Source organism: Mustelus asterias, chromosome 13 (assembly GCF_964213995.1).
Source record: "Mustelus asterias chromosome 13, sMusAst1.hap1.1, whole genome shotgun sequence".
Taxonomy (NCBI): domain Eukaryota; kingdom Metazoa; phylum Chordata; class Chondrichthyes; order Carcharhiniformes; family Triakidae; genus Mustelus; species Mustelus asterias.
In genome coordinates this window covers 17,647,483-17,674,470 of record NC_135813.1, presented here as the reverse complement: position 1 = coordinate 17,674,470, position 26,988 = coordinate 17,647,483, and the positions used below count along the sequence as shown (strand labels likewise).

The window sequence follows — 26,988 nt, the reverse complement described above, 5'->3', positions numbered from 1 at the left end:
AGTTCCTCATCAAAGAACCATTCTCCTGAAGCTTTTCTGCACAGTCTTCAATGCCTTCACATTTTTTTCCTAAAGTGTGCGACCCATAATTGGGCACTGTACTTCTTGTGGCTTTCTGGATAACCTGATATTTGCACATGTGATCCATCAGCAAACCTTCAAAGTGTTTGATCTTCCCAATGGAATTTAGAATTTTTGAACGTGCGTGTTGACGTCTTGTCAATATGAACATAATTCCCAGGGGCGTGTGCCTTCTTTCAGTCCAAGGTACTAATTATGAATCACTTGAGATAACACTAGCTTTCCTGAAATCTAAGGATAGAATTTTCAAGATGGCAAGTGATTGGTGTTCGCCATCCTGAGGGTCGGTGCGCAACCCGTTCCCACCGACTCTCTCAAGCCCACTACCATTTCAAGCACAACTGCGCATTGATTGGCAGTGGGCGGCACTTCTGTCCACCCTTTGGAAGGTCTTGGAGAGCTGTCAACTAAATTGATAGGTTGACAGCTATCCAATCCCTCCAGGCACAGCACTGCAGTGGCCAGAAGAGGTACTGTGTGCTCTGCCTGCAACCAAGTCTCAGGACTGTTTCCAAGGTAGATCCTGGAGGCAAGATGGTTGGGTATGCCCTGGGGGGATGGGGTAGGGAGGGTGGGATGCGATCGCTGTGGCAGGGAGTGAGGGGGAGGGCGGTGAGGCAGAGCTCCCTGGTCCCGGAGGGGAGGGCACCTCCAATCTTGAAGAGGTGCCCACTCCCTTTCCACCCGTCACTGAGTCAAGCTGAGAAATGGATTGCCTGCCTGACTGTTCCGCCCATGTGACAACCTAAAAATCACACTGGCAACATAATATTTCAGGCAGTAGGGCAGATAATCCCTTTAATTGGCTCCATAATTGTTGGCCATCACCTTCTCGAGGGCAATTGGGGATGGGCAATAAATGCTGACCAGCCAGCGATGCCCAAGAATGAATAAAAAGTGCGTAGCCAATCTGTGCCGACCGATCGGAACATCGTGAGTGCGGAATGAGCACTTGACGTCATCACACGTTATTTAACGCTCGCTTAGGTCAGGTGCCACCTGCTTGGGACCATAGAACCATAGAAAATTACAGCTCAGAAACAGGCCTTTTGGCCCTTCTTGTCTGTGCCGAACCATTTTTTGCCTAGTCCCACTGACCTGCACTTGGTCCATATCCCTCCACACCCCTCTCATCCATGAACCTGTCCAAGTTTTTCTTAAATGTTAAAAGTGACCCCGCATTTACCACTTTATCCGGCAGCTCATTCCACACTCCCACCACTCTCTGCGTGAAGAAGCCCCCCCTAATATTCCCTTTAAACTTTTCTCCTTTCACCCTTAACCCATGCCCTCTGGGTTTTTTCTCCCCTAGCCTCAGCGGAAAAAGCCTGCTTGCATTCACTCTATCTATACCCATCAAAATCTTATACACCTCTATCAAATCTCCCCTCAATCTTCTACACTCCAGGGAATAAAGTCCCAACCTATTCAATCTCTCTCTGTAACTCAGCTTCTCAAGTCCCGGCAACATCCTTGTGAACCTTCTCTGCACTCTTTCAATCTTATTTACATCCTTCCTGTAACTAGGTGACCAAAACTGTACACAATACTCCGAATTCGGCCTCACCAATGCCTTATATAACCTTACCATAACACTCCAACTTTTATACTCGACGTGGAAAATTTTGCCCCAAATAGAATCCCTACAGTACAGAAGGAGGCCATTCAGCCTGTCGAGCCTCTACCGACCACAATCCAACCCAGGCCCTATTCCCGTAACCCCACACATTTACCCTGCTAATCCCCCCTGACACTCGGGTCAATTTAGCATGGCCAATCAACCTAACCCGCACATCTTTAGAGTATGGGAGGAAACCGGAGCACCTGGAGGAAACACACGGGGGGGGGGAAAAAGTGCAAACTTCACACGGACAGTGACCTGAGGCCGGAACTGAACCTGGGACCCTGGCGCTGTGAGGCAACAGCACTTCTACTGTGCCACCGTGTTGCCCCTTATCCCCATGTTTTCAAAAACAGAAGTGGGGTTTCATGTAATTTGCCATGACATTTCAGAAAACCATCAGCCTGTCACTGTGACTCTTTCTTCACGCCACATTACTCATTCAACCTTGCAACAATCCTCCTTCGCTCCGACGTGGGGTTAGCCCGGAGGAAGATTTGGCTTTGGTCAGTGCAGGGACATTAATGCATTCGACAAGAACATGTCTGCTGCCCACGGTGACCTTGCTCTGGTTGCTAATGGATACAAGAGACGAAGATCACATCAAAACATGGCCTTTTGCTGCATTCAACAACTGATTCCGATCGGCATTTAAGGATGAAAAGGATTGCAATGCTTATTAGATTTACAGAGGTACTCATTAACAGAGCTGCCTGCATGTTAGCTGAAAGGGAGTATGTTCCCTTCTCGTGTTTTGTGTGTAATACAGAAATTTATTTGAATGTCCATTGCTAATGTCAGCCACCCCGCCTACTTTGGCCTTGGTCATTTCTGACTCCAGAACAAACCTGTGCTGTTAATGACACCAGCAGACCGATGCATGTTGAGGCACTTAGCTTGATTTTTATTCCAGCTGTGTGTGGTAGCTTATAAATCATCCAAGGCATAAAAATACTAGCAAACGTTTCCAGATGTTGTGTTCTCTTTATTTTACATTTTCTTCAATCCAGTTTTTACACAATGTCGGGCAGTTTTGACATTTTTTGATTTTCTTGCATGCTGTCAGTGAGGAGACAAAATGTGACATATCAAAGCACCTCAAATTGAAGAGGAAGAGCCTTTTTATTTTTTGTGGGTGGAAAGATGCTTATTTTTCTGTTGGCGAGACTGATATGAAATCAATGTGAAAATTTGCACTTAGAATCTGAGAAACATTTATTTAAAAAAAATTTTTTTCCGAACTAGAGCCTCTTTCATAACACTGTGTGGCACAGTTACCAGGGACCTGGGTTCGATTCCCAGCTTGGGTCACTGCCTGTGTGGAGTTTGCACGTTCTCCCAGTGTCTGCGTGGGTTTCCTCCCACAGTCCAAAGATGTGCAGGTTAGGTGCATTGACCATGTTAAATTCTCCCTCAGTGTACCCAAACAGGCACCGGAGTGTGGCGATTCGGGGATTTTCACAGTAACTTCATTACAGTGTTAATGTAAGCCTACTTGTGACTAATAAATAAACTTTAAACTTTAACATTTTCAGACACAACTGGAATAAACCACTGATTAGGATAATATTTTTACATGGTGGCCCAAAATTATTTTTTTCATGTATTGAAAAAAATGCCAGGAATGTTGGAAATGCAATTAAACAGAAATCTAGCTTGTCTGACAGGGATTAATTCTCAAATGTGCAGCTATTTCCTCCATCTTTTCAAGCTCTTTAATGATGTTTGAAACATTAGCATTCACGTCTATAATAGCTACATTTCTGGGAGTGAATTCGTCCTGGTCGATTACAATTCTGTAGGCGTCCTGGAACCTGTACGTTTTCCTCCTGGTGGTGTGGCAGCTAGCGTAATGGTGAATTTTTGCCATCTGACAGAAATGGTTCATCTCCATATTGCTTTCCTCTTCCTCTGTGAGAGGAAGGTCTAGGAAGTGTGCAATGTGTTCGATAATCTTTCGGTGTGATTTGAGTTCGTTATGTACGTATTGAGGCTCTACTTTCTCATGTTGACTGGTTCCACTGTTGTTGGCCCTTGTACCCAGTTGTTGAGTTGCTGGAGTTTGATGTTCTTGAGTTGCGTCTCCTTTGTCCTTCTCGTTGTCCTGCTCTCTGGATCTCGCTGTATTCTGCAGCTTTAATCCGGGATGGCACTGATGCCATCCGGGAGAAATGAGTTTGCCCATGTGCTGACTATCTTTGCCCCTCGTTTCTGATTTGGAGACTCGCTTCTCGGCTTGTTCACCCTGTTCTTCCCCATCTCCGTTTGCATCTGTCGGCCTGTCAGCCTTTGGGGCACCAATGATGAGCTGCCACTGAGTGTCTCTCTGACTCAGCCAGATTTGGTTTGTGGCCAAATCGAATGTGTCATTGTCATAATAGTGGTCTCTGACAATGACCTCATCCACCAGAACTGCCCCCAACTCTTGGAGCTTGGCTTCAGTTTGTTCATCCAACCAGTAGCTTTGCTTTATTCTGACACTCTGCATGTTGTGATGAGTGTGTAGCTTTCTCTCTCCCGTTTACTGTGGCATTCTTTGTTAGGATCAAAAAAAGAATCTGGCTTGGAAACAAGTGATTACAAAGAGAATGAGTTAATTCTTACAGAAAGCAAATTACTCCAACATTAACCATGTTAAAATTACATTTATTTGCATTTTTTGTTTTTAGTTGTGATTTCTGGTCTCGACCTTCATTTTGGTCACCAAGGCGGACCTTTTGCACGACCATCTCTGTGGTGCGATTTGGTTTAGTAAATATTTGCCAATTCATAATCGTAGAATCCTACAGTGCAGAAGTCTGCACCGACCACAATCCCACCCAAGCCCCATAACCCCATGCATTTACCCTAGCTAATCCCCCTGACACTAAGGGGCAATTTAACATGACCAATCCCACACACCTAACCCACACATCTTTCGAACTGTGGGAGGAAACCGGAGCACCTGGAGGAAACCCACGCAGACACGGGCAGAATGTGCAGACTCCACACACACACAGTGACCCTAGCCGGGAATCGAACCCAGATCCCTGGCACTGTGAGGCATTAGTGCTAACCACTGTGCTGACATGATTAAGGTAAACCTGTAGAGAGTTGTTCTCACTCCTTATGCCATCCACAGATGTAAAAGGGAAAAGTCAACATAGCCCCAGATGACCATAGGCTGCTCATAAATAGCCTCAGTCCTTGAAGGAATTGAACCCACGCTGTTGGCGTCGCTCTGCATCGCTAACCAGCTGTCCAGCCAACTGAGCTAAACCACTCTAGACTGCTGTGGAGAGCAGATGTGGAATTGATGCAACAACATGTGCATATTAAAGCAAGCAAGTAAGTGTGAAAGCAGAACCAAAATGAGATCCGAAATAGATAGCAGAATTACCCCGAAGGATTAAAATGATATGAGGGTTATTTTATTCTTCCTCGAGATGCGGGCATTGTAGGCCAGGCCAGCATTTATTGCCCTTGTGATACAGTCTGAACCAAGTGCAAAGGAAAAATTGTGTGTTGTCCAGATCACATTCGGACAATTCGATCATTTGAGGCTTTTCTGGAACGGGAGAGGTTAATGAGGGGAAGATTGTAAGGTGCCACATGATTAGTATTGCTAGGTAGCATCTGGTTTGCAGCTAACACGCAAATGGATAAGGCAAAGAAGATTACTTTCATTGGTACTGCTGCTTACTAAGTGAACGTCACTACAAGCAATAAAAATAGCTCACCTACCAGATATTTACACTGGATAAATACAACCATTGATCCAATCAAGGTGAAGAGGCCAGTGTTGAAAATAAGAGGGGCCATGCGTTTTCTAACAAGCACATATCGCCTGTCACCTTTTATGCTTTGTATGTGGCTACCAGGGTAATAGCCCAGTTGCTGTGCCAATAGTTAACAAGATCTAGAACACAGGAGATTGTAACTAAGTGAAGGAAAAATGGAGCAATTTCCCTTCCGAGTGGGGCTGTGGACTGCAATGGTTTAAGAAGTCGGCTCACCCTATCACCTTCTCAAAGACAGTGAGGTTGGGCAATAAATGCCTGCCTAGCCAGTGACACCCGCATCCCATGAAAGAATAAAAGCAAGCTTCATGAGAATTTTAGTTGTTACCATTATGAATATTTAATCATAATTTTAAGATGCTATGTGGGAAATTTTCCTGTCCCACCCGCCATGGGAATTGTAGCGAGTTGGGGGAGGCAATAAATGCTGGTCTGGCCTACAACTCCCACATCTCGTTGACCTTCGGTAGGATTTTCCGGTTTTGGGATGAGCGCAGCCGGAAAACCGTGCCCTTTTTGAGTGGGATTTTGCAACCATTCTTGCCGGTGGGATTTTCCGGCCCTGTCGAAAGCGAATTTCACCCTGCCCGTCGGCCCTCCCCCCTCCCCCACTGTGGTGGGTTCCCCAGTGGTGGGGCAGGCCAGCCACACAAAACAGCATAGACATTGGTGGCACCAGAAGACCTTGCAACTAACCAATAGTGAGCCATCTCCCTTGCCAGAAAGCACGCCGCGGTGGGGTGTTGGTGGTGGGGGGAGGGGTTCTGGAAAATCTCACCCCTTATCAGTTGAAACTCCAAACTGAATGTGCTTGATGTGTGTTAATTGAAAAACCGCCATTTAGTTACTGCTGAAGCAAAAATTCTTTAAGAATTGATCTTTGCCAAACTCATGATGAGAAACCCTCCATAGTTTGAGCTTAAACGCTCAATTAATCTCGATAGAAACATTGAACAAGCTCCACAAATGTGCCGTTTTTACAGAATCTGATCTGTTGCTCAGCGATTGCTAAAATCCCTGATTGAACAAGGTGCAACTGATGGGGTTTCGAGCAGCAACGAGAGTGGCAAAGGGGAAGAACAAGATCCTATTGATATCATAGACTCTGGGAGGCAGTTCCACAGTGCAGTCTGTGTTGGAGCAGTGTCAATTACAAGGGGGCACACTTTCACAATGAGAGGGGGGAAGTTTAAGCGAGATGTGCGGGCCAAGTTTTTCACGCAGAATGGTGGGTGCCTGGAACATGCTGCCAGAGGAGATGGTGGAAGCGGGAACATTAGTAACATTTAAGAAGCATCTGGCTGCGTACATGAAAAGGGAGGGAATAGAGGGATACGGACCGAGTAAGGGCAGAAGGTTTATTTTTAGTTTAGTTAGGGCATCATGGTCAGCATGGGCTTAGAGGGGCTGAAAGGTCTGTTCCTGTGCTGCTGTACTTTTCTTTCTTCCTTGTGCCTTAAACAGTACATCGTATATTTGAGCTGTCAATGCCAGCAGGCTATTCGTCTCTGCATCTTGTTCCAATCCTTTGTTCTTTGATCAGTGTTTGACAGTTTGCAACTTCAGAATTTCAATGCTGGTGCTAAATCCTGATGTGGTCAGTTTCAGTTGGGTAATGACAGCTGATAGTTTGCCTTTGTGCCCTCTTCACCACCACCACCACTCCCCCAACCCCACTCCCCCGCCCCCCACACACACCTCCCCACCCCCTCCCCACCCCCAACCTCACAATCCAGGTTGTGACGTTTTAAAATACTATCTTGTATTGTTCTGTGCTGACTGGTTATGTTGTTATTGGCTGACTATTGTATGTAATGTTCTTGCATTAATATTAAGAAAATGCATATTTATGTCTTGTTTCAGCACATTTCATTTTCTGCTATTTGATTTCTTTTGGGAAAAACAACATCCCTGTGATCTCCAGCCTATTCTGTTGGCCTGTACCTCGTCCCATTCCGTTGGCCTAGACTTCAATCCTGTGGTTGGAAGTCACCAGAAGAAATTCCCAAATTGAGTTTCTGAATGAGTTGAAGTATCTGAGGGAAAGATGAAGCTTTGCTTTTGTCAAATCCAACCTGTTAGAACAGAACAGAATCATCAAATAGAACCCCTACAGCACAGGAGGAGACCTTTTGGCTCATTGAGCCTGCTCCGACAACAATCCCACCCAGGCTGTCTCCCCATGTATTTACCCTGCTCGTCCCCCTGACACTGAAGCGCAATTTATCGTGACCAATCAACCGAACCTGCATATCTTTGGAGTTAGATGTTAGAACTCTACAGTGCAGGAGGCAGCCATTCGATCCATCAAGTCTGCACCGACCACAATCTCACTCGGGCCCTATCCCTATAACACGATGCATTTACCCTAGCTCGTCCCCCTGACACTCGGGGGCAATTTAGCATGGCTGACCAACCTAACCCGCACAGCTTTGGAGTGTGGGAGGAAACCGGGGCATCTGGAGGAAACCCACGCAGACATGGGGAGACTATACAAACTCCAATCAGTCACAGTAATCTTAAGTATCGCCACTGGACTCTCATTTCAGGAGATATATTGTTGACTGGGACGTACTAAGGCCTTCATTTTCATATCCTCAGGGACATGTCTGCCAGGCGGATAGGCAGCAGGAAATGAAAAGTAACGACTGAAATTCCTAAGAGTGTCGTGGTGAGAGTTGGTTATCGTTTCTTCTGTCAGGGTGTCCTACACACCACGTGAGTGCCAACCATAGCTGCAATGGTACCCTTGCAGCTTTGAGTCAGGCGGTTGTGGGCCTAAGCCCTTCAGATGTCCTCAGCAGCATTTAGCCCTCTGCCAACAGTTCCAATATAGATTATCTGTTCAATTATCTCTTTGCTGGGTGTGGGACCTTGCTGCATGCAAATTAGATACTGGTTCACCTACTGCAGAAATGACTTGTTGGCTCTGAAGTATTTGGGATGTCCTGTGGACGTGGGAGGTGCTTCTGTAAGTGTGGAATCATACAGTGCAGAAGAGGTCCTTCGGCCCATCGAGTCTGTACCAACAGGCGAGAAACACCTGACCACCCACCTATTCCCATTAATCATAGAAACTCTGCAGCACTGGAGGAGGGCATCTGGCCCATTGAGCCTGCACCAACAACAATCCCACCCAAATCCTATCCCCATGACCCTAATGTATTTACCCTGCTAGTCCCCCTCACAGGAAGGGGCAATTTTGCATGGCCAATCCACCTAACCTGCACATCTTTGGACTGTGGGAGGCAACTGGAGCACATGGAGGAACCCCACGCAGACACGGGGAGAACATGTAAATTCCACATTGACAGTCACCCAAGGCCAGAATTGAACCCAGTTCCCTGACGCTGAGAGTCAGCAGTACTCACCACTGGGCTACCATGCCGCCCATTGTAAGTTCTTATTAGTGGAATATAATTAATCATATGTGATTCAAAGATTGCTGCAAGTATCTTATCTGTTTTAAAACTGTCGAATAGGAAACATAGAAACATAGGAGATAGCAGCAGGAGGAGGCCATTTGGCCCTTTGAGCCTGCTCCACCATTGATCACAATCATGGCTGATTGTCCAACTCAATAGCCCAACCCTGCTTTCTCCCCATAACCTTTGATCCCATTCACCCCAAGTGCTATATCCAGCCGCCTCTTAATGCCAAAACATTGAATCTATTCAGCCACTTCTTATGGTAATGAATTCCACAGGCTCACCACTCTTTGAGACACCTCTTCACTCAAAGAGTGGTGAAGGTTGATAGACTGGAGCTGAGATAGCTAGGAGCACAGAATGTGAGGCAAGTGTTTGTCATGAGGGGTAGGGTTCAGGGGTCTTGACATGATCCAGGGGCTACATCAGAGTGCCAGATAAGGCAGAACTATTGGGTGCTAGCAATTGGTATGTTTTCTGGAGCACTGGGAAAAGGTTTATAATAATTTTTACATTGAGATCCGACCTTTTGCAAAAATGCGTCATTGGAAGAAGAAATTTATATTAACGTCTTGAAGATACCTGATGTTTAATGTCAAGCATGTGTTTTTAACGTTTTGTGGGGTTCTTCCAATTCTACTTGATGAATGCAAGCTGAACGGAGGGAACAGATGAAATCCGAAAATGCAGCTGGAAGGTTGCAAAATGACACACAAAAAGCAAGTGAGAGGAACAGGAATATCAACAGGATTAATTCTAGATCAGTCACAACCTTCCGACAAGCTCAAAACTCTTCCCAGCACCTGCTGTTCCTCTTGCCAAGTCATAATGAAAGCAGTCCTTTCAAAGCTCAGCCACTTACTGACACCAGTCTTATTACGATCAGGTTCGAAAGTGAACCAGAGACTTTTTTTTTGCACTTTTTTAATTTAAAATTTTGATGGAATAACCCTGATTTAATCAAGATCAGAGTTTCCCCGATTTACAGGGACAATCATTCATGCAGTAGCCAGAATCTGTACGCTGGTCATGTAGAGTACACTCTTCAGATGTGTGTCCGCAGAGAGTCAGGGATTTGCAGAACTATGATAGTGAATTATAGCATAGCTGGATTTGCCAACAATCTGCACAACTTAATCGTGGCTGCAAGTTCTCTTGTACCTAAGCAACGGCAAAGTGAATTGAAAATTGCCTTTGCATCTGACACCTGGGATTTCTGTGTCCATGGTGATCATCGAGAGATAGCCACGTATTAATGCGAACAAAGGTTATCAATTAATGTTCAGCACGATTAAGGTGTCACCTACATCCGAGTGATCGAAACCGTCAGCTTAATAACTAAATATGTAACTCTTGTATTACCTGCCAACTGAAAAAGTGCAGATGTTCACAATAGACTTGCCTACCTGCAAGTTCAGATAACTGCCTTTGGGATCTTGCAGTCAAGTTGATTTATCCCTGTAAGCAGACTTTCCTTTGATTTCATCTGCTACTCGCTCTCCTGTCATGGGTCAAATGCAAGAATCTCCTTGCAGTTTGTACAGTGACGCAATGTTGGTTTTCCATCAACCTACCTTCAATCTCTCCAAAGAGATCCTTCCAGCCGCCTTTAGCTCGGGAACAAACACGAGTCCAGGCTGGTTTCTGAGATTTTGGTAACAAATGCTGCTGCTTAGCAACCATGTTGGCCAGGGTAACCCGGTATGTTTATAGTTACAGGCACCTTTTGGTTGTGGCTTGGCTTATTAGAGTGGTGGCTTTGCTGGTTAAAAGCTGTTGTTTTTGCCCTGGATAAAAGCAAATTACTGCGGATGCTGGAATCTGAAACCAAACGAGAAAACGCTGGAAAATCTCAGCAGGTCTGGCAGCACCTGTAAGGAGAGAAAAGAGCTGATGTTTCGAGTCCAGATGACCCTTTGCCAAAGCTTTGACTAAGGGTCATCTGGACTCGCAACGTCAGCTCTTTTCTCTCCTTCCAGATGCTGCCAGACCTGCTGAGATTTTCCAGCATTTTCTCTTTTGGTAATTTTTGCTGTCTTGCTCTGATATGAATGCTGTTCCTTTGTGGCAGGGCACTGGGCCTTTTCATTTAGTGTACCTTGCAGTGTGGCACATTGACATGAAAGCGTCACATTTCTGTAAGCGTAGGATGAGAAGGTGTTTGTTACTGAGGATATGTATGGAAGTGTTCAGTACCCATGCCAGTGTGGGCACAACCATAGAGTTAAGCCAGGTAATAAATTGGGGATACGAGCTGGGAAGCTGTCAATTTGGGTTATTTAAGGACACGTGCCATTAGTAATCAGCCAGTAATCAGGAGTTAAGAGGCAGTGGCTTATTTTCCATAACTTAATCCCACTCCAACATCTGTTTTGTTTACAGCCACTCTTCAAAGGTCGCTGATTTTACTTTGGTTGATATAAAATTTTTGTGTTCTTGAGTATGTTTCGAGACCTCTGCCCCTTTTTCATTAAAGACGGAGAGACTTTGTTCTGTACCTAGTAAATTAAGTGTGTATTAGTTACTGGCTTGATTTGGTTAATGGTGGGATCTGGTGTAAGTAATTGAAACACAAGGTCATCCATCCACATAACATCATGGGCGGCGCTGTGGTAAGCACTGCTGCCTCTCAGCGTTGGGGACCTGGGTTCGATCCCTGGCTTGGATTCCCGGCTTAGGCCGCTGTATGTGTGGAGTCTGCATGTTCTCCCTGTGTCTGCGTGGGTTTCCTCCGGGTGCTCTGATTTCCTCCCACAGTCCGAAGGACGTGCTGGTTAGGTGCATTGGCCATGCTAAATTCTCCCTCAGTGTACCCGAACAGGTGCCGGAGTGTGGCAACTAGGGGATTTTCAGAGTCATAGAGGTTTACAGCATGGAAACAGGTCCTTCGGCCCAATTTGTCCATGCCGCCCTTTTTTTTTAAACCCCTAAGCTAGTCCCAATTGCCCGCATTTGGCCCATATCCCTCTATACCTATCTTACCCATGTAACTGTCTAAATGCTTTTTAAAAGACAACATTGTATCCGTCTCTACTACTACCTCTGGCAGCTTGTTCCAGACACACTCCACCCTGTGTGTGAAAAAAAATTGCCCCTCTGGACACTTTTGTATCTCTCCCCTCTCACCTTAAACCTATGCCCTCTAGTTTTAGACTCCCCTATCTTTTGGGAAAAGATATTGACTATCTAGCTGATCTGAGCCCCTCATTATTTTATAGACCTCTATAAGATCACCCCTCAGCCTCCTACGCTCCAGAGAAAAAAGTCCCAGTCTGTCCAGCCTCTCCTTTATAACCCAAACCATCAAGTCCCGGTAGCATCCTAGTAAATATTTTCTGCACTCTTTCTAGTTTAATAATAACCTTTCGATAATGGCTTCATTAATGTAAGCCTACTTGTGACACTAACGAATCAACATAAACTTAAACATCAGTGTTTATTATTGTGGTGAACCATCGTTGGTTACCACTGTGGGGTTATTCCAATGTTACTGTTGGGTTAGGGTGTTGCCACTGTGGGGGTTGTTATAATGTTGTTGGGTTAGGGTGTTACCTGTGGTAGATGTTATGGCACATCCCGGTCGGGCCCCGCCTCCTGGGGAGAGGTATAAGACCCTCTGCTCAGGCGGGACCCCTCCAGTCTGAATTGGTGTACTCGTGTTAGTTAGTTCCATTGTTTGCTAATAAAAGCCTTCAATAGCTGAAGCCTTGTACCTCGTGCTTGATTGTCACGCATCAATTATCCACCTCACAATCAGAGTCTGTTCGTCCATCATAACTCCATCAAGATAATGAGAGTGATCCAATCCTTGAATTCTCTTTCTGAAGTTACAGGACTGTCATTAATTTTGCCCACTGTCGGTCGGTTTGAGCACATGCCATTGGAATGAATTCCCATTTTGTTAAGTACCTTTTTTGGTTTTCTTCTGCTTTGATTTTACTTGGAACATAGAGCATAGAATCCCTTCAGTGCAGAAGGTGGCCATTCGGCCCATCGAGTCTGCACCAACAACAGTCCCATCCAAGTTCTATCCCTGTAACCCCATTTACCCTGTCAATCCCCCCCGACGCCAAGAGGCAATGGTCAATCAGCCTAACCTGCACATCTTTGGAGGAAACTGGAGCACCCGGAGAAAACCCACGCAGACACGGGGAGAATGTGCAAACTCCACACAGACAGTGACCCGAGGCCGGAATTGAACCTGGGTACCTGGCGCTGTGAGGCAGCAGTGCTAACCACTTCATGGGAAGTAAACATGAGTGAAGCATGTTTGCACAGAATGGGTGTGGAAGTGACAAAAGCTCGAGGGACAGGAGATAGCAGAAAAATAGCAATGACTCAAAGCATCACTGAACCTGCTGGAGACAAGCTGATGGGTAGAGAATGCATAAAGAGGAAGGTGATAATTCATAGAGGAAGTGAATGTAGGAAATCCGATACGCATGTAGCCTTAGAAATACAGAGTAAAATCTTTAAACCAAATTCTTGCATTTCACATAGAAATAGCATAGTTCAGAAAGTATGCCCAAACCTGGCGCCAAGAAGGCAATGGGATGCTGGTCCTCATTGGAGCAAAGACTCTTTTTCAATGCTGATCTCTCAGCCCTGTGATGTGCTGTTTCCCTGAAATATATGGCCTGCATTAATCTGTTAGAACCATAGAAGAGTTGCAGCACAGAAGGCGGCCATTTGGCCCATCATGCCCACGCCAGCCCAAGGTGCCCTTTCTAATCCCACCTTTCTACACCTGGCCCCATAGTGCTGTAGCTCACAGCACTTAAGGCGCAGATCCAGATACCTTTCAAGAGTTAAAGTTCGCCGCCGCCGCCACCACCAACTCGAATTCCAGACATCCACCATCCTCTGCATAAAAAAAAAAATCTTCCTCATGTCCCCTCCACGCCTACTGCCACTTATCTCGAATCTAGAATTCTCCACTAAGGGAAACCATTTTATCCTGTCCGCTCTATCTTTTCCCCTCATAATTTTGTATACCTCTGTCAAGTCACCCCTCAGCTGCCTTCGTTCCAAGGAAAATAACCCTAACCAACCAATCTCTCCTCATAGCTACACTTTTCTAGTCCTGGCAACATTCTTGTAAACCTCTTTTGCACTCACTCCAGAGCAATTACGTCCTTCCTGTAATCTGGTGACCAAAACCCGCGCACAATACTCCAGTTGTGGCCTCACCAGAGTTTTGTACAATTCCAACATTATATCAGATGTTGTATAAGTGTAGCCTGCGGGGACAGGGTTTTGGCCAGTAGTATTGGATGAAACCAGTCTCACGGTGGACAGTGACGAGCAGACACTAAGCAGCAGTCAAAGCAAGTGACCCCAAAGGGACTTTTGAACTGATCTGCAATCGCGTTTGGGTTTGATTAGCTCCAGCTAAAAACTGATACCCTGTACATTTCAATGAGTGGTATGTGTTCTCTTTGATCTTTAGTGTATCAGTTCTGGTCGCTACGTTTCGAATGCTTGTGTTTCTCTTTTCCTGCTTTCATCTTGCATGGAAATCCATGGACTGTTGTGTCTTGCCGCGCTGTGTTCTTTAACCCTTGGACAAAGAACTGCAAGCTGACTTCTTATTAATACAATAATGTTTATTCATTCACAGAATGAATGTTAGTTACGGTCGTTACTTTTACGGAGCAGTCAAGATTCAAACTTAACGCTGGATTTAACTGTGAGTGACTATAAGTACCCAAGCAGATATTGGCCTGTATCCACGTGTTGGTCTCTGCAGTCTCCTCGGTATGGTCCGGTTTTTGGTCTGGTCTGATCCTCTTCTTCTTGGTCTGGTCTGTTCTTCCTCCTCCTCTGGAGGTCCAGGGTCGTCCTTCATGTTGGTAGGTCGCTGGAGTCACCACTGCCAGTGTGTTGCGTTGCACCTTTTACCCTTGGATTATTTTGTGCCCTTTGGTGGTGATTGAGGACCCGCCCTAATCAATTGATCAGGGTTTGATCACCCTGACCGATGGAATCCAATCGGGTGCTGCCACGCCGATTTCAGACGGTGTACCAAGAGACCATGTCACTGGAGGCACGTACGTCACATACCTCCCTCCCAAATAAGGGGTTAAGGTGCCCCTTCGTCTGGTAAACCAGTATGTTTGACTAGAGGTGTCCATTGTCTCTGGGATGGCCTATTTCCTGTGTTTTCCTGATGCCCAAGGCTGCGGCCCGCTTGCCTCAGTCCAATATCCATTGAGGGCTGCAGCCTGTCTGTCTGAGTCTTTACACACATTTGGCCATCCTATCCCATCATGCTTTGCTATTGCCATCTTTGGTGGCCCGTTTGGCCATAATGTGTTGAGTGCTTGTAATGTGGAAAAGCTGGATCAAGTCCATTCTGCACCATGTTGGCTTCTTATTGTGTCATGGTGTTACAAATCTTAAGTTTTAGAAAACATCTCCTTGGTTAGGGAATAAACTCCACCTTCATCTGAACAGATGAACTAACCTCAATAACCTGAATCACAGTGACTTAATCAGCTGATGTGAGTTTGCAAAAGTGATGTCTAATTGTGGATATTTGCAAAACAAGAGTTGAGGGGAGGGAGGGGATGGGGCGGGGGGGGGAGGTGGTGTCAGAAGGCAAAATTACTTACATCTACTGATATTGAATCATCATAGAATTCTACAGTGCAGAAGGAGGCCATTTGGCCTATTGAGTCTGCACCGACCACAATCCCACCCAGGCCCCCATGCATTTACCCTCACCTAGTTCCCCTCGACACTTTGGGGCAATTTAGCACGGCCAATCCACCTAACCAGCACATCTTTGGACTGTGGGAGGAAACCGGAGCACCTGGAGGAAACCCACGCAGACACGGGGAGAACGTGCAAACTCCACACAGCCAGTGACTTGCCACCACCAATTTCCTCCTTGTTTATTGTTGATGAACCAAGAAATGGTAACTGTGAAATAGAGTCGATGATCAAGATAATTTTATAAATTGAGGGCAGCAAACATGACATTCAATGGTGTATTTTTGAGGGCTTGGTATTGCATTTCCTGCAAAATTCTGTAACCTGGAAATTTAAATGGCTGTCATCTTTGGGGGGATTCTCCCAAAGAACATCTAAGTGTCGAATTTTTGTAAAAACGTGAGTAAATCACGCTGGTTTTATCAGAGGGAGTTTCAAACTGAATCTCCCACACTCTGCATTCTCGGCCTTTTGGCTAAGATCAAGTGTGGTCTGGTGATGCTGCTCTTGGTAGTGGCCATTGGGTTGCATTTAAGCTTCATATGAAGCAATTTTTAAAAGCGGTATTTCGGCCTTATGGCTAAGATGCAAATGAGATCAAGCCTGGGGGGGTGGAGACGTCTGCCTACTCCAATCAGCTTGGCTCATGTAGATCAGGCCCAAGGCAGGGTAGAGGGTTGCATGCCCTGTCTTGTCAGCCTGGATCGGAAATGTCTCAACTTGTTGAGACTCTGAATTGGAAAAGCACACTGGAGAGTGCACTAGCATAAATCATTCTCAAAATCGGTGGGTTGGGCCTATTCCTGCTGGAGAGGCCGGCAGAATAGCACTGAGCGGGCCATTGCGCATGCTCCAATCTGCCGGTGCCGAGACTAGCACATGTGCTGTAGCCCCGCGCTGCCGGCCTCCCGATCGTTGGTCAGCCCCACGACCCCCGCATTGCTGGCCATGCGAACATGTCTGGGCCAGCCTCGAACTCCCTCACCTCTTTCCCCTTTATCCCCCCCCCCCCACCCCAATGGCCAGTCCGATCACTGTACTCACTCCCTCTGTCCCTCAGACAAAGAGTGGCAGTGGGAACCCCCCACTCCCACCGATCGTCCACCACCCCCCGTCCCCTTGGCACTGCCTGTTGATGCCTGGTGGGCAGTGCTAAAATGATCTCTGGGCATTGGTGCTTTGCCCCTTGGGCAGTGCCAGGGGGCCCTGGCTGGCACTGCCAAGATGGCAATGCCCAGGGGGCACCCCCTACAATGGCTGACTCTCTGGGGGGCCTCGATTGTCCCCCCCCCCCTTCTCTCCAGCAGGGTTCGGCTGCTCGCTCTCTGCAACTGGGGAGTTAAAATAAACCCCAGTGGAATGAACCACTCCTGGCGAGGAGGGAGAGACTAGTGGGCCCAGAGATTTCAGTCCCAGGCCTGCTAATGGCTTTTAAATAGTATTTAAATTAGTATTTATATTATTGAGCTCTGCGCTAATATCTGGCATGGAGCTGATGGCGCTGGAAATCTGGCGCTCAGAGCACCGTGGAGGCCGTGGCGCCCAGTGGGGAGCCCGCAAAACAGCCTCCCCTCAAATCTCCCGGCCCACTGCGCTACAAAAGCATCACCAAGGGATGGGAGAATTGCCCCCTATATCTTCCTGACAGTGATAGAGTTAATTTTGTAGTATCGTTCTGAACCAGTTTAATATGTTGCAAAATTTGATTAGATTTCAGCAAATCACTTGGGCACAAAGAGCATAATAATAGTGCTATCTTCTCAAGTCTTCAGGTAGTTGCAGCAGAGTGAGGAGCTCGAAAGAGCATTGCCAACCAATAGAATTGAAGCTTTCCTCTATTCTATGGTAGTTGTGTGAGCTCTACTTCAAAAGCAATATCTTTCTTTTAATATTGAGTCTTCTGTGGAAATGGAATCTCCTCTTATCAGATTACTCTCGGATCCTTTCTGCATTTTGAAGCAAATGCGTTAATACAAGGACATAAGTAATAGGAGTCGGAGTAGACCTTGGCCCCTCAAACCCTGATGCGCCATTCAATGTAATCACTCTGACCCTCTGCCTCAGCCCCACTTTCCCAACCCCTCCCCATATCCCCAGATTCTGAAAATCTGTTTATCTAAGATGTTGCATCATCTGCAGCCATCTGGGGTGGATAATTCCAGCGATTCAGGAACCCTCTGAGCGCAGAAACCTTTCCTCATCTTAGTCTTTGCTGGCAATTGGGGGCGCCACAGCTGCCACACAGTGTCAGGGACCTGGGGCTAGGTTGATTGTCCATGCTAAATTGCCCCTTACTGTCAGGGGGGGTTAGCAGGGTAAATACGTGAGGTTAAGGAAATGGAGCCTGGCTGAGATTGTTGTCGGTGCAGACTCGGTGGGCCGGATGGTCTCCTTCTGCACTGTAGGGATTCTATGGGTTCTAATCCTGAGATTGTGTCCCCGCTCCCCGTGTTCTAGATTTCCCAGCCAGGGGTAAAAGGCCTCTCTGTCCACCCTGTCAAGTCCCACCAGAAGCTTGTATGTTTCAATGAGAGTTTCTAAACTCCAGAACATCGAGACCCAATTTACTCAACTTCTCATAGACATCTGAGCGAGTGAACCTGCACTCGTCTCCGGTGCAAATATATCCATTCTTGGATATGGAGGCCATAGCCGGAATTTTACCGCCTCACCTGTCCAAGGTTCATAAGATCCCACCCGAGGCCAAAGAAGAATGCCGTTCTGTGAGCCTCACCCGCCCCGATTCCCGGATGGGCATGCCTGTAAAATTCTGGCACGTAACTGTATGCAGTACTCCAGATGTGCCCTCGCCAAAAGCCCTAGGCTGTAACTTCTAAACAACCTTTGAGTTGTCATTTCCACTGAGCAAATTTTCAAAATGATTTGGGGAAAATAAAAGCTGGTCGGCAGAGGAATTGATTTTATAAAATTTTTAAAAATTGGCACAAAAGGTTTTGGCTGCTAACTATTTTGGTTACCAAACTATTCATCATTCATTTAATTAATGCAACTGATCTCTTATTGAATACATTTTTCATAAAAATAAAAGTCATCCTTTTTCACATCTCAAAACCATGTACTTGTTGTAAAAGCAAAGTATTGCAGATGCTGGAATCTGAAACGAGAACAAAATATGCTGGAAAATCTCAGCAGGTCTGACAGCATCTGCAAAGAGCGGATAGAGCCAATGTTTTGAAGCGCTGGCTCTATTCTCTCTCTACAATGGGTACTTGGTAAAGAAACAGATAATGCTGGAAAATCTCAGCAGGTCTGACAACACCTGTGGAGAGATTTGAATTTGATTTATTATTGTCATACGTATTAGCATACAGTGAAAAGTATTGTTTCTTGCGTGCCATACAGACAAAGCATACCATTCATGGAGAAGGAAACGCAAGAGTGCAGAATGTAGCTATGACTGTAACACTACATTCTGCATGCTCTTGTTTCCTTCTCTATGAATGGTATGCTTTCTGTGTAGCGCACAAGAAACAATACTTTTCAGTGTATACCAATACATATGACAAATCGAATTCAAATCTCTCCACAGATGCTGTCAGACCTGCTGAGGTTTTCCAGCATTTTCTGTTTTTAGTCCACTAAATCCTCAAACCCGCTGTTGGCGAAAAGGAATCCGTATGGCTAATTTATAACAGTTTGTAGCAAGCCATGCTCGGTATCAGTGCATCAAGTCAACAGTTGTGAGCAGTGTCGATGATGGGGAGGTGTAGGCCTGAGATTACAGTGACTAAAACTTTTGGGAGACTATTGTGATGTCATGGTTACAGAATAATGCTGAATCGGAGAGAACCTTTCATCATTCCAAAGCAAAGTGTCAATGAAATGAGAGTATTTATGACAGATTGAAATCAGGATTCATTGAGACCTACCCAAAAAATGCATGACATTCAGTGCTGTTCTATTTCCAGAGCTGTGGGCAGACTGTACCTAATCAGGACCTGACTGTGACAGTCCCTCATCATCTCGCTGTTTGTCTCAACCATACAGATGTAAAAAGCAAAACTGGAAGAAGGATATGGGTAAGTGCCAATGTGCCTATTCTGAAGTAGACTGACAGGACTAAAATTGTCAGGTAAACGCATGAAGTATTATTCGTCTATTCTTGTTTTAAAGTGACAGTGTTTATATGGAGGAACACAATCTGCTCTATTATGGGCCTAAATTAGTTTTTCCTCTAATATTCCACATCTACAAACATCCATTCCCTCCACCACCGACGCTCAGTAGCAGCAGTGTGTACTATCCACAAGATGCACTGCAGCAATTCACCAAAGATCCTTAGACTGCACCTTCCAAACCCACAGCCACCTCCATCTAGGACAAGGGCAGCAGATACATGGGAACACCACCACCTGCAAGTTCCCCTCCAAGCCACTCACTATCCTGACTGGCAAATATATCACCGTTCCTTCACAGTTGCTGGGTCAAAATCCTGGAATTCCCTCCCTAACAGCATTGTGGGTCAACCCACAGAACATGGACTGCAGCGATTCAAGAAGGCAGCTCACCACCACCTTCTCAAAGGCAACTAGGAACGGGCAATAAATGCTGGTCAGCCAGCGACAGCCCATTTACCACGAATGAGTTTTTAAAAAAAAAAAAATCTTAAATAGTAGTTCTGTGCTTTTGACATTTCCCAATCTTTTGAGTTTTGTCATCTGCTTTTCTCCCCACGCCTAGTTTATTTCCCAAATAATGCTAACTCGTGGCTGGCTGCAAAGCATGCTGGTCTTGAATGATGGGGTTGTCACATCCAACATGGTTGGTCAGTCATTGAAGATGCTTTGCAATCCAGGCACTGGGATGATTTGACCCACTGCAGAAGGTTAATTTGATTTTGAACTGTAATCATTGCTGGGTGCATTATCAAAGGCCGCCCCTATGACTCCCCCTCTGCATCTGGACTGGGTACTTGGCAGTAACTGGCACCCATGGAATTATATCCAATCATATGTCACCGTCTTCAGGAGGGGAGAGGATATAAATAAGAAAATTTGGGAGTAATTGTGAGGTGATATCCATTGTATGATTTAGTTAATAACAGTGCACAGTAGAACTCTTTTTCTCCAGAATAGTAAAATTCCTATAGCTCCTGCTTCGAGAAACACAAGTTGTGTTTTCCATTCTGACCATTTACTCCTCCGTTTCAAACTTGAGGGAAAATACGATGTAAATAATAGTTAGTCCGACTGAAAAACAAGCAATTCTGCAACATCTCCATCCCCACTTCACCATCGAAAAGTAGCCTGCTTCCTTCCATGGACAATGCTGCATCATCCCATCCCATTGGCACAAGAATCATTGATATTCCATTAAGTATTCATAGAATCCCTACAGTGCAGAAGGGGGCCATTCGAGCCCATCGAGTCTGCACCGACCACAATCCCACCCAGGCCCCATTCCTGTAACCCCACGTTTTTACCCTGCTGATCCTCCTGACCCTGGGGTTAATTTAGCATGGCCAATCAACCTAACCTGCACATCTTTGGGCTGAGAGAGGAAACCGGAGCACCCATGGGTAACCCACGCAGATACGGGGAGAATGTCTGTCTGTGCGGAGTTTGCACAGTGAGCTGAGGCTGGAATTGAACCCGGGTTCCTGGCTGTGTGAGGCAGAAGTGCTAACCATTGTGTCACCGTGCCGCCCGCGGTATTACATTTGCTCACGTGATATCGACTGCTATAATCTCCGGTGTGTTTTGTAGCAAATCTTTGTCCGGCTCCTCCTTTGAAGGATTCCGTTGACAGAACATAGGTTCAACTGCTTTGCCGTTCTGTTTATTCACTAGTGATAGAACCGTAGAAGACTTATGGCACAGAAAATGGCCATTCAGCCCATTGTGCCTGCGGCAACTTTAAAAAAAAACTAGCTGCTCATTCTAATCACACCTTCCATCACCCGGTCCATAGTCCTGCAGGTTATAGCACTTCGGATGCAGATCCAGACACCTTTCCATTGAGTCGAGGGATTCTACCTCGGTGATTAACCCAGGCAGCGAATTCCAGTCACCTGCCACCCTCTGGGTGAGAGTGTTTTTCCTAAAAACCCCCCCTAATCCTATAAATCACCTTAAATCTGTGCCCCTTGTTTCCTCTAACAGGGAGATCTGTTGGCAAGTCTTCCTTGTCTGCTCTAACTAGACCCTGATAATTTTGTGCACCTCAATGAAGACACCTCCTCTGTTTTCAGGAAAATGACCCCTGCCCACCCAATAGAGGGCGGCACAGCGGGTTAGCACTGCTGCTTCACAGCGCCAGGGACCCGGATTCGATTCCTGGCTCGGGTCACTGTCTGTGCGGAGTTTGCATGTTCTCCCCATGTCTGCGTGGGTTTCCTCCGGGTGCTCCGGTTTCCTCCCACAGTCCAAAGATGTGCGGGTTAGGTGGATTGGCCACGCTAAATTGACCCTTAGTGTCAGGGGGATTGGGAGGGTAAATGTGTGGGGAAGTGGGGATGGGACCTGGGTGGGATTGTTGTCGGTGCAGGCTCGATGGGCCAAATGGCCTCCTTCTGCACTGTAGGATTCCATGCTAGTTCCTCATAGCTGCAATTTATAAGCCCTGGCAACATTCTTGTAAATCTCTGCACTCTCCCCAGAGCAATTATGTTCTTCCTGGTAATGTGATGACCAGATCTGTGTACACAATTCCAGCTGTGGCCTAACCAGCAGTTTATGCAGTTTAAAAGATGAAAACACAGCGGGTAAACAAACTGATTCAGCAGTTATGCTTTTGTGAATTTTAAATAGCTAGCTCTTTCCTATAACCTCTTAAATGTTTCTGTGTGATTGCATCCCTACAACCCTCTGATATCTGCACTCATGGCCTCTTCTGCATCCCGGATTTCCATTATTGGCGGCTGTATCTTCACTTGTGAAAGCCCGAAATTCAGGAAGTCCTTCCCCAAACCTCTCTGCCCATCTTTCCTCCTCTCGGACCCTCCTTCACAATCTACCTCTTTGATCAATGACCTTCAGATCACCTGTCTGAATACCTCTTTAGGTGACTCGATGTCAGGTGTTGTTTGATTCTGTGAATCAACGTAGACTGATTTTATTACATTTAAGCTGCTAGGTATATATCAATGCATGTCATTGTTGTGTATATCTGCTTGTATATTTTGCCTCTGGCTGTTTAACGTTAGATTACGACAACCTGAATGCTTATTTTGGGTGCTTCAGAGTAGCTTAATGTTCACAGTGCCCCCAAGGGTATAACTGCAACCAATCTGGCTGTCAACAGAGACAGTGGTGTAATGGTAATGTCGGTGGATTAGTAACCCAGAGGCCCAGGCAACTGCTCTGGGCTCATGGGTTCAAATCCCACCACAGCAGCTGGTAGAATTTAAACTTGATTGATAAATCTTTAATACAGAGTAATGGTCATCATGATCATGGGCAGCACGGTTAGCACGGCTGCCTCACAGCGCCAGGGACCCGGGTTCAATTCCCGGCTTGGGTCACTGTCTGTGTGGAGTTTGCACATTCTCCCTGTGTCTGCATGGGTTTCCTCCGGGTGCTCCGGTTTCCTCCCACAGTCCAAAGATGTGTGGGTTAGGTGGATTAGCCATGTGAAATTGCCCCTTAGCGTCAAGGGGACTAGCTCGGGTAAATGCATGGGGTTATGGAGATAGGGCCTGGGTGGGACTGTGGTCGGTGCAGACTCTATGGGCCGAATGGCCTCCTCCTGCACTGTAGGATTCTATGATTCTACGATCTAAGATGTGTGGGTTAGGTTGATCGGGCATGCTAAATTGCCCCTTAGTTTCAGGGAGGTTAGCAGGGCAAGTACATGGGGTTACAGGGATAGGGCCTGGGTGGAATTGAAACATAGAAACTAGGAGGAGTAGGCCATTCAGCCCTTCGAGCCTGCTATGCCATTCATTTTGATCATGGCTGATCATCAAATTCTGATCCCTCCCTTTCCCCCCATATCCCTTGAGCCCCTAGAGTTGTATATAATTTCTTTGCGGAAATCGGGCAACATTTTGGCCTCGCTTGTGGTTGTCGGTCCAGGCTCGATGACCTGGAACAACCGAATGGCCTCCTTCTGCACTGCAGCAATTCTATGCTTCTATGAATTGTTGTTTTTAAAAAAAAAACAACATCCGGTTCACTATTGGAAGTGTTTTTCGCAAACTGTCTCCATCTTAAAAAAAAAACCAATCCTCTCAGCTGCTGCTGTGGGAAACTGTTGTTTGCCTGCATTGTGTACCCTTCGGGAATGCAGTCAATTTTAGCTAACCCGTCATGTCTTCTGATTCTACGTGTAGTCAAGTTAGCTCTAATTGTTCAGCTTAGCAGAGTTAGTTAACCCCTACAGTCTAGCATTTAAATGCAATTGTACATGGGCAGAAACATCTTAAAATTAAGTCTTTGCTTTGACTGAATCTAACAGGGCTACGCATACACAGGATCCCTTAGGTACACTGAGGGAGAATTTAGCATGGTCAATGCATCTAACCAGCACATCTTTCGGACTGTGGGAGGAAACCGGACCACCCGGAGGAAACCCACGCAGACATGGGGAGAGTGTGCAGACTCCGCACAGACAGTGACCCAAGGCCAGGAATCAAACCCGGGTCCCTGGTGCTGTGAGGCAGCAGTGCTAACCACTGTGCCGCCCTATTTGGTTCCTGAATAAGATATATTTTCATAAGTTACATTTATAACATGCTGAGGAAGTGGTTACTCGTTATTTCTGAATCATCTTAAGACGTCCAGCCTTTTTAGATGAGGCATCCTTGTAATTAGAATTATTTGGCAGGCACATGACAAAATGGGGGAGGAACCCGTCCCAACGAGCAGACTGAAAGTCCAGCAGAATGAGTATGATTAATTGTTGGGTTGTAACGGATGGGAGAGGCGGACTGTTTTGGAGCTGGACACTACGAAAAGGAATATGGCTAAAGAAATGCGATTTGCCTCCACACTCATTCCTTGGACACGTGCAACTTTCTTATGGAGCTACTCAACATGTCTAAAGAAAATTTCAGAAAAGCAACTGAGGCCAACACTTCGCCTGCCCTCAGTGGGACTTTATCCTGTGCAGGAATTAAATTTGAAGATAGTCTAAGCCTTGGCCAGGGACTCAGCTATTCATTGAATACTATATATACTTGGGTAAAAGTTCATCTCTCAAAACAAGTTCACTCCGTGATTCTAGGGCCTTAAGAAACTATAATTTTTCATACTCCTCACTGGGATTAAAATTTCCAAACAAAAATATGATCCCCGAACTGTTAATGATTCCATTGTAAGTGTATAAATACCAATGGGAATGAATAAATGTCAGATAATGAATATGGATGAAATGTATGCAGTTTGTAATGTTATAAATGAAAAAGATTAAAGTCCAACAGGTTTATTTGGAATCATGAGCTTTTGGAGCGCTGCTCCTTCATCAGATGAAAGGGCAGTGCTACATTCCATTGCGGCACGGTGACACAGTGGTTAGCACCGCTGCCTCTCAGCGCCAGGGTCCCAGGTTCGAATCCCGGCTCGGGTCACTGTCTGTCTGTGTGGAGTCTGCACGTTCTTCCCGTGTTTGCGTGGGTTTCCGCCGGGTGCTCCGGTTTCCTCCCACAGCCCAAAGATGTGCAGGTTAGGTGGATCGGCCATGCTAAATTGCCCCCTTAGTGTCAGGGCGGGGCTAGCTAGGGCAAATGCATGGGGTTATGGAGATAGGGTCTGGGTGGGATTGTGGTCGGTGCAGACTCGATAGACATAATGGCCTCCTTCTGCACTGTATGAAACATGTTGGACTTTAACCTGATGTTGTCAGGCTTCTTACTGTGCCCACCCCTGTTCAACGCCGGCATCTCCACATAAAATAAATGAACATTGGATAATTGTTACTGATTCTTTACTCTTGTTGGTTTTTATTTCATTCCATTGCGGCAATTTTTCTTGGAGAGAGAATAGAGCCAACAGTTCAAATCTGGATGAAACGTTGGCTCTATTCTCTCTCCACAGATGCTCTCAGACCTGCTGAGACTTTCCAGCATTTTCTGTTTTTGTTTTGGATTCCAGCACCCGCAGTATTTTGCTTTAATTTTTTTTGGACTCCTGTTGGGCCTGAATCAAACTCGAATGTCAACCCCACCAAAAAATTGTCCTTCTAAAAGTTGATCCCCCACGACCTTTGGCCTAAAGAAATTGCCCTACACATTGGACTTTTGCGTGAATGTAGACGGTAAATTAGGCCAACACCCGGGACAGGAGAAGAAACTGGGCAGGGACTTGAGCTGCGAGAAAGGAGCTTCCAATAACTATTTTTGTTAATTGTACAGAAAATAATATTTTTGTTCAGATTTAATAACTTGGAAAATGTGTTAACTGCCAAGGTTTGTGCTTCCCCTAAAAGTAGCCCAGGTGAAGTAGTGCATATTCCATAATCGAATGCACTCTGCAGTAGTTTCTCAGCTGAATTTGCTGTGTAGTGTCGCCTGTGTGTGTGCGTGTGTAGTGTCGCCTGTGTGTGTGCGTGTGTAGTGTCGCCTGTGTGTGTGTGTGTGTGTGTGTAGTGCCGCCTGTGTGTGTGTAGTGCCGTGTGTGTGTGTGTAGTGCTGTGTGTGTGTGTGTGTAGTGCTGTGTGTGTGTAGTGCCACCTGTGTGTGTGTGTGTGTGTAGTGCCGCGTGTGTGTGTGTAGTGCCGCGTGTGTGTGTGTAGTGCCGCGTGCGTGTGTGGTGTCGCCTGTGTGTGTGCGTGTGTGGTGTCGCCTGTGTGTGTGTGTGTAGTGATGTCAGTGTGCGGCTGTCAAAGGTCGCCGAGTTGTTTCTGTCCCTGAAAACTTGTTGCTGAGGACATCCCAGCGTAGAAATGACATAAGGTTTGCACTTCCTCTCCAGCACCTGCACCGTGGCCTCACGGGGTGCATTCTCAATCTGTTGGTGCATTACAGAATTGATTAAGTTGCTTTTAATCCCGGCCTCCAGTGTCTGCTGCTTCCTGTGGATCTTGAACTGCTCTTGTACATATGTTCGAACTGTTGATATCGAACCATGGATCCAACTGTCAGGAGCGTTGAATAATTGCAGGGTTTTTTTCACACTCCTTTCCCTTTTCCTGACCAAATGTAATTGTGTATCAGTGGGGAATTTCTCTAAACCCGTCTGGAAAAAGTTTTGACTATTCCACGGGAAAGCCGTGTGTGTCCAAGGAATTTAGCTCTGATGTAAATCACATTTCTTTCGCCAGATTCTATTTTTTTCTCCAGTGTCTAGCTCTGACTGCCTGGTTCTCCCATCCTTTCCTTCCCGACACTTGATCATTCAATGTTGCTATCTGTTCAGCCTGCTTGTGAGGCTGGGTTTATATCCCATTACGTAGTGCGTCTGCCAAA

At 46.1% G+C, this 26,988-nt stretch overlaps 1 protein-coding gene across 4 annotated transcripts in view; it reads left to right on the top strand.

The window, feature by feature from the left end:
* Window positions 1-26,988, top strand: part of ralgps1 (Ral GEF with PH domain and SH3 binding motif 1) — a 758,896-nt gene that overhangs the window by 110,528 nt on the left and 621,380 nt on the right. For 2 of the 4 annotated variants that reach the window (XM_078226431.1, XM_078226429.1), the window contains exons 2-3: window positions 4,824-5,029; window positions 19,553-19,663. The gene's annotated coding sequence lies outside the window, so the exon portion shown is untranslated. The remainder of the gene's footprint in view (window positions 1-4,823; window positions 5,030-19,552; window positions 19,664-26,988) is intronic. The other 2 variants (XM_078226428.1, XM_078226430.1) reach the window with 1 other exon arrangement.